We start from the raw sequence: 7,500 nt of genomic DNA on the forward strand, positions 1-7,500 counted from the left end.
AACAAGAGACAACAAACATGCAACAAGAGACAACAAACATGCAACAAGAGACAACAAACATGCAACAAGAGACAAACATGCAGCAAGAGACAACAAACATGCAACAAGAGACAACAAACATGCAACAAGAGACAAACATGCAACAAGAGACAACAAACATGCAACAAGAGACAAACATGCAACAAGAGACAACAAACATGCAACAAGAGACAACAAAAATGCAACAAGAGACAACAAACATGCAACAAGAGACAACAAGCATGCAACAAGAGACAAACATGCAGAAAGAGACAACAAACATGCAACAAGAGACAACAAACATGCAACTAGACACAACAAACATGCAACAAGAGACAACAAAAATGCAACTAAAGACAACAAACATGCAACAAGAGACAACAAACATGCAACAAGAGACAACAAACATGCAACTAGAGACAACAAACATGCAACAAGAGACAAACATGCAACTAGAGACAACAAACATGCAACAAGAGACAACAAACATGCAACTAAAGACAAACATGCAACAAGAGACAACAAACATGCAACAAGAGACAACAAACATGCAACAAGAGACAACAAACATGCAACAAGAGACAACAAACATGCAACAAGAGACAAACATGCAACAAGAGACAACAAACATGCAACAAGAGACAAACATGCAACAAGAGACAACAAACATAACAAGAGACAAACATGCAACAAGAGACAACAAACATGCAACTAGAGACAACAAACATGCAACAAGAGACAACAAACATGCAACAAGAGACAACAAACATGCAACTAGAGTCAACAAACATGCAACAAGAGACAACAAACATGCAACTAGAGACAAACATGCAACAAGACACAACAAACATGCAACTAGAGACAAACATGCAACAAGAGACAACAAACATGCAACTAGAGACAACAAACATGCAACTAGAGACAACAAACATGCAACTAGAGACAAACATGCAACAAGAGACAACATGCAACTATAGACAACAAACATGCAACTAGAGACAACAAACATGCAACTAGAGACAACAAACATGCAACAAGAGAACAAACATGCAACTAAAGACAACAAACATGCAACAAGAGACAAACATGCAACAAGAGACAACAAACATGCAACAAGAGACAACAAAAATGCAACAAGAGACAAACATGCAACAAGAGACAACAAACATGCAACTAGAGACAAGAAACATGCAACAAGAGGCAACAAACATGCAACTAGAGACAAACATGCAACTAGAGACAACAAACATGCAACTAGAGACAAACATGCAACAAGAGACAACAAACATGCAACAAGAGACAAACATGCAACTAGAGACAACAAACATGCAACTAGAGACAAACATGCAACTAGAGACAAACATGCAACTAGAGACAACAAACATGCAACAAGAGACAACAAACATGCAACTAGAGACAACAAACATGCAACAAGAGACAACAAACATGCAACTAGAGACAACAAACATGCAACAAGAGACAACAAACATGCAACTAGAGACAACAAACATGCAACAAGAGACAAACATGCAACTAGAGACAACAAACATGCAACTAGAGACAACAAACATGCAACAAGAGACAACAAACATGCAACTAGAGACAACAAACATGCAACTAGAGACAAACATGCAACAAGAGACAACAAACATGCAACTAGAGACAATAAACATGCAACTAGAGACAAACATGCAACAAGAGACAACAAACATGCAACAAGAGACAACAAACATGCAACTAGAGACAACAAACATGCAACAAGAGACAAACATGCAACTAAAGACAACAAACATGCAACAAGAGACAAACATGCAACTAGAGACAACATGCAACAAGAGACAACAAACATGCAACTAGAGACAACAAACATGCAACAAGAGACAACAAACATGCAACTAGAGACAAACATGCAACAAGAGACAACAAACATGCAACAAGAGACAACAAACATGCAACAAGAGACAACAAACATGCAACAAGAGAACATGCAACAAGAGACAAACGTGCAACAAGAGAACATGCAACAAGAGACAAACATGCAACAAGAGAACAAACATGCAACAAGAGAACACGCAACAAGAGACAAACATGCAACAAGAGAACATGCAACAAGAGACAAACATGCAACAAGAGAACATGCAACAAGAGACAAACATGCAACAAGAGAACATGCAACAAGAGACAAACATGCAACAAGAGAACAAACATGCAACAAGAGACAAACATGCAACAAGAGAACATGCAACAAGAGACAACAAACATGCAACAAGAGACAACAAACATGCAACAAGAGAACAAACATGCAACAAGAGAACAAACATGCAACAAGAGACAACAAACATGCAACAAGAGACATCAAACATGCAACAAGAGACAACAAACATGCAACAAGAGACAACAAACATGCAACAAGAGACAACATGCAACAAGAGAACATGCAACAAGAGACAACAAACATGCAACAAGAGACAACAAACATGCAACAAGAGACAACAAACATGCAACAAGAGACAACAAACATGGAAGCAGATAAAAAACGGAAGATTTTGGGAGAAACTTTAAAATTTTCTTCTAGAAAGTTGAAACTGATCTCAGATGTCATGGAGGGAAAATATTCATGACACTAAGCGCGGTGGTAGAGATGGCAGCACGGTAGTGAAGGCAGCTCAGTGGTGAAGGCAGCACGGTAGTGAAGGCAGCTCAGTGGTGAAGGCAGCACGGTAGTGAAGGCAGCTCAGTGGTGAAGGCAGCACGGTAGTGAAGGCAGCTCAGTGGTGAAGGCAGCACGGTAGTGAAGGCAGCTCAGTGGAGAAGGCAGCACGGTAGTGAAGGCAGCTCAGTGGTGAAGGCAGCACGGTAGTGAAGGCAGCTCAGTGGTGAAGGCAGCACGGTAGTGAAGGCAGCTCAGTGGTGAAGGCAGCACGGTAGTGAAGGCATATCAGTGGTGAAGGCAGCACGGTAGTGAAGGCATCTCAGTGGTGAAGGCAGCACGGTAGTGAAGGCATCTCAGTGGTGAAGGCAGCACGGTAGTGAAGGCAGCTCAGTGGTGAAGGCAGCACGGTAGTGAAGGCAGCTCAGTGGTGAAGGCAGCACGGTAGTGAAGGCAGCTCAGTGGTGAAGGCAGCACGGTAGTGAAGGCAGCTCAGTGGTGAAGGCAGCACGGTAGTGAAGGCAGCTCAGTGGAGAAGGCAGCACGGTAGTGAAGGCAGCTCAGTGGTGAAGGCAGCACGGTAGTGAAGGCAGCTCAGTGGTGAAGGCAGCACGGTAGTGAAGGCAGCTCAGTGGTGAAGGCAGCACGGTAGTGAAGGCATCTCAGTGGTGAAGGCAGCACGGTAGTGAAGGCAGCTCAGTGGTGAAGGCAGCACGGTAGTGAAGGCAGCTCAGTGGTGAAGGCAGCACGGTAGTGAAGGCAGCTCAGTGGTGAAGGCAGCACGGTAGTGAAGGCATCTCAGTGGTGAAGGCAGCACGGTAGTGAAGGCATCTCAGTGGTGAAGGCAGCACGGTAGTGAAGGCATCTCAGTGGTGAAGGCAGCACGGTAGTGAAGGCAGCTCAGTGGTGAAGGCAGCACGGTAGTGAAGGCATCTCAGTGGTGAAGGCAGCACGGTAGTGAAGGCAGCTCAGTGGTGAAGGCAGCACGGTAGTGAAGGCAGCTCAGTGGTGAAGGCAGCACGGTAGTGAAGGCAGCTCAGTGGTGAAGGCAGCACGGTAGTGAAGGCAGCTCAGTGGTGAAGGCAGCACGGTAGTGAAGGCAGCTCAGTGGTGAAGGCAGTACGGTAGTGAAGGCAGCTCAGTGGTGAAGGCAGCACGGTAGTGAAGGCATCTCAGTGGTGAATTCAGCACGGTAGTGAAGGCAGCTCAGTGGTGAAGGCTGCACGGTAGTGAAGGCAGCTCAGTGGTGAAGGCAGCACGGTAGTGAAGGCAGCTCAGTGGTGAAGGCAGCACGGTAGTGAAGGCAGCTCAGTGGTGAAGGCAGCACGGTAGTGAAGGCAGCTCAGTGGTGAAGGTAGCACGGTAGTGAAGGCATCTCAGTGGCGAAGGCAGCACGGTAGTGAAGGCAGCTCAGTGGTGAAGGCAGCACGGTAGTGAAGGCAGCTCAGTGGTGAAGGCAGCACGGTAGTGAAGGCAGCTCAGTGGTGAAGGCAGCACGGTAGTGAAGGCATCTCAGTGGCGAAGGCAGCACGGTAGTGAAGGCAGCTCAGTGGTGAAGGCAGCACGGTAGTGAAGGCAGCTCAGTGCTGAAGGCAGCACGGTAGTGAAGGCAGCACGGTAGTGAAGGCAGCACGGTAGTGAAGGCAGCACGGCAGTGAAGGCAGCACGGCAGTGAAGGCAGCACGTTAGTGAAGGCAGCTCAGTGGTGAAGGCAGCTCAGTGGTGAAGGCAGCACGGTAGTGAAGGCAGCTCAGTGGTGAAGGCAGCTCAGTGGTGAAGGCAGCACGGTAGTGAAGGCAGCTCAGTGGTGAAGGCAGCTCAGTGGTGAAGGCAGCACGGAAGTGAAGGCAGCTCAGTGGTGAAGGCAGCTCAATTGTGAAGGCAGCACGGTAGTGAAGGCAGCTCAGTGGTGAAGGCAGCACGGTAGTGAAGGCAGCACGGTAGTGAAGGCAGCACGGTAGTGAAGGCAGCACGGTAGTGAAGGCAGCTCAGTGGTGAAGGCAGCACGGTAGTGAAGGCAGCTCAGTGGTGAAGGCAGCTCAGTGGTGAAGGCAGCACGGTAGTGAAAGCAGCTCAGTGGTGAAGGCAGCTCAATGGTGAAGGCAGCACGGTAGTGAAGGCAGCTCAGTAGTGAAGGCATCACGGTAGTGAAGGCATCACAGTAGTGAAGGCAGCACGGTAGTGAAGGCAGCTCGGTAGTGAAGGCATCACAGTAGTGAAGGCAGCACGGTAGTGAAGGCAGCACGGTAGTGAAGGCAGCACGGTAGTGAAGGCAGCTCAGTGGTGAAGGCAGCACGGTAGTGAAGGCAGTTCAGTGGTGAAGGCAGCACGGTAGTGAAGGCAGCACGGTAGTGAAGGCAGCACGGTAGTGAAGGCAGCTCAGTGGTGAAGGCAGCACGGTAGTGAAGGCAGCTCAGTGGTGAAGGCAGCTCAATGGTGAAGGCAGCACGGTAGTGAAGGCAGCTCAGTGGTGAAGGCAGCACGGTAGTGAAGGCATCACTGTAGTGAAGGCATTACAGTAGTGAAGGCAGCACGGTAGTGAAGGCAGCACGGTAGTGAAGGCAGCACGGTGGTGAAGGCAGCACGGTGGTGAAGGCAGCTCAGTGGTGAAGGCAGCACGGTAGAGAAGGCAGCACGGTAGTGAAGGCAGCTCAGTGGTGAAGGCAGCTCAATGGTGAAGGCAACACGGTAGTGAAGGCAGCTCAGTGGTGAAGGCAGCTCAATGGTGAAGGCAGCACGGTAGTGAAGGCAGCTCAGTGGTGAAGGCAGCTCAGTGGTGAAGGCAGCTCAGTGGTGAAGGCAGCACGGTAGTGAAGGCAGCTCATTGGTGAAGGCAGCACGGTAGTGAAGGCAGCTCAGTGGTGAAAGGAGCTCGGTGGTGAAGGCAGCACGGTAGTAAAAGCAGCACGGTAGTGAAAGCAGTATCGGTGTGAAAGCAGCATAGCAGTCAAGACAGCACAGCAATGAAGGCAGTACAGCAGTATGGAAGCACAGCAGTGAAGGAAACACAGCAGTGAACGAAACACAGCAGTGAACGAAACACAGCAGTGAACGAAACACAGCAGTGAAGGCAGCACAGCAGTGAAAGAAGCACGGCAGTGAAGGCAGCATGGCAGTGAAGGCAGCACAGCAGTGAAGGCAGCACGGCAGTGAAGGCAGCACGGCAGTGAAGGCAGCACGGCAGTGAAGGCAGCACGGCAGTGAAGGAAGCACGGCATTGAAGGAAGGACAGCAGTGAAGGAAGCAGCCAGCAGTGAAGGAAGCACGGCAGTGAAGGAAGCACGGCAGTGAAGGAAGCACGGCAGTGAAGGAAGCACGGCAGTGAAGGAAGCACGGCAGTGAAGGAAGCACAGCAGTGAAGGAAGCACAGCAGTGAAGGAAACACAGCAGTGAAGGCAGCACAGCAATGAAGGCAGCCCAGCAGTAAGGGCAGCAAAGCAATGAAGGCAGCACAGCAGTGAAGGAAGCACAGCAAACTCAGTATATATTCAGTGCAACACTTCAGCTTCAGCATGCAGAATTTCTCAAGAAACTCGTGTAATGACATTTCCCAGACATTCACTGATATTCTTTTTACAGTCTCCACTAAGCAGGCAATTTTACAATTGTAATGGACTCCTCTGTGTAAACGAAGCCTTGTGTCGTTTCCTCCACGTTAAAGAATGATATTGTGGTGCGAATCTTGTATATGATACCGATTACTTGAGGATAATAACACGTGAGCAGACACTTAGACCATTTTATTGGAGATAATAAAATTATCTATAACAACATATCCAGAGTGTTGTTTACCTGCTTTTAGCTGTAACACAATGCTTTTAGATACTAATTGAATGACGGTGTACACAAAGCAGCGAAATATATCAAACCTTTTTGGTTTCTCAAAACAATTTTCCACCCTTAGATGTAGGTGTAGTCCACAGAATTCAGGAAGGTAAACTTTCTAACTTCGAACAAACACGAAGTTTAATGTAATCTTTCTAAATTTGAACACTCTTGAAGTTCAGCGAGAATTTTAAATAATTTCATGTCGCAAACAAACTTATGCCAACTTATGAAATTCTTCTAGTAATTTCTTATTATTTGTGCAAGGACAAACACATTACTATGTACAATGTAAACCTTCTCTTTAGGATGTATCTCTTGCTGGTTTTTATTCGTCATGTTTGAATTTAAAGGTAAAAGCCATTTTAAGTTAGGGTTTATAAATATGGAGATGCTTTTTAAAAAGTACTTTAACCAAGTGATGATTTAACTCAAACTTCTTGTATATATTGAGAATCAAACCTAACATTTTTTCGAGGAGTGATAATTTGATATTGGATAATCAAATAACTGGCACAACTACGACTGGATCTTTCCTTAGATGCTGAGAGCTGTTGTCAAACCTCTGCTCATTTTAAAGTCCAGTCAGTGAACGGTATACTACCATCCTCAAGAAGCCTGCTACAAGTAATATTTATTTGCTTTTTACTGCTGGAGAAACAGAGGAACATATGTAAGTTAACTTGCTTATTAGTCTCCACCTGCTCAAGCTAAGGATCTGAACATACACCAAGGCTGAAGGGATGACAGACTCGTACTTACTCTCCAGGCTGAGGGGAATCACCACTTCATTGCTACACCTCCCCGATTTCCGCCATCTCCTCAGTATTTTGACTGAAGAAAGTTGCTGAGCGTGTGAAACGCCTCGTCAGTTAAGATACCAGTGTTGCACATGTACATTCCTTATCTACCAAACCCGGGATTATCGGTTACTAGCCACGGACTCTAGCACTGACCTTCACACGAAATATTCAGTGAATGAAGCGAATATCACTTCAGAAAAATGT

At 46.7% G+C, this 7,500-nt stretch overlaps 1 protein-coding gene and 1 long non-coding RNA gene across 4 annotated transcripts in view; one reads left to right on the forward strand and one right to left on the reverse strand.

The window, feature by feature from the left end:
- The window catches only part of LOC128701633 (nephrin), a 625,789-nt gene that overhangs the window by 268,626 nt on the left and 349,663 nt on the right, over positions 1–7,500 (forward strand). The gene's annotated exons all lie outside the window — the stretch shown is intronic.
- Positions 1–7,500, reverse strand: part of LOC138855024 (uncharacterized) — a 278,768-nt gene that overhangs the window by 268,613 nt on the left and 2,655 nt on the right. The gene's annotated exons all lie outside the window — the stretch shown is intronic.

Source organism: Cherax quadricarinatus, chromosome 78, assembly GCF_038502225.1.
Source record: "Cherax quadricarinatus isolate ZL_2023a chromosome 78, ASM3850222v1, whole genome shotgun sequence".
NCBI classification, from domain to species: Eukaryota; Metazoa; Arthropoda; class Malacostraca; order Decapoda; family Parastacidae; genus Cherax; species Cherax quadricarinatus.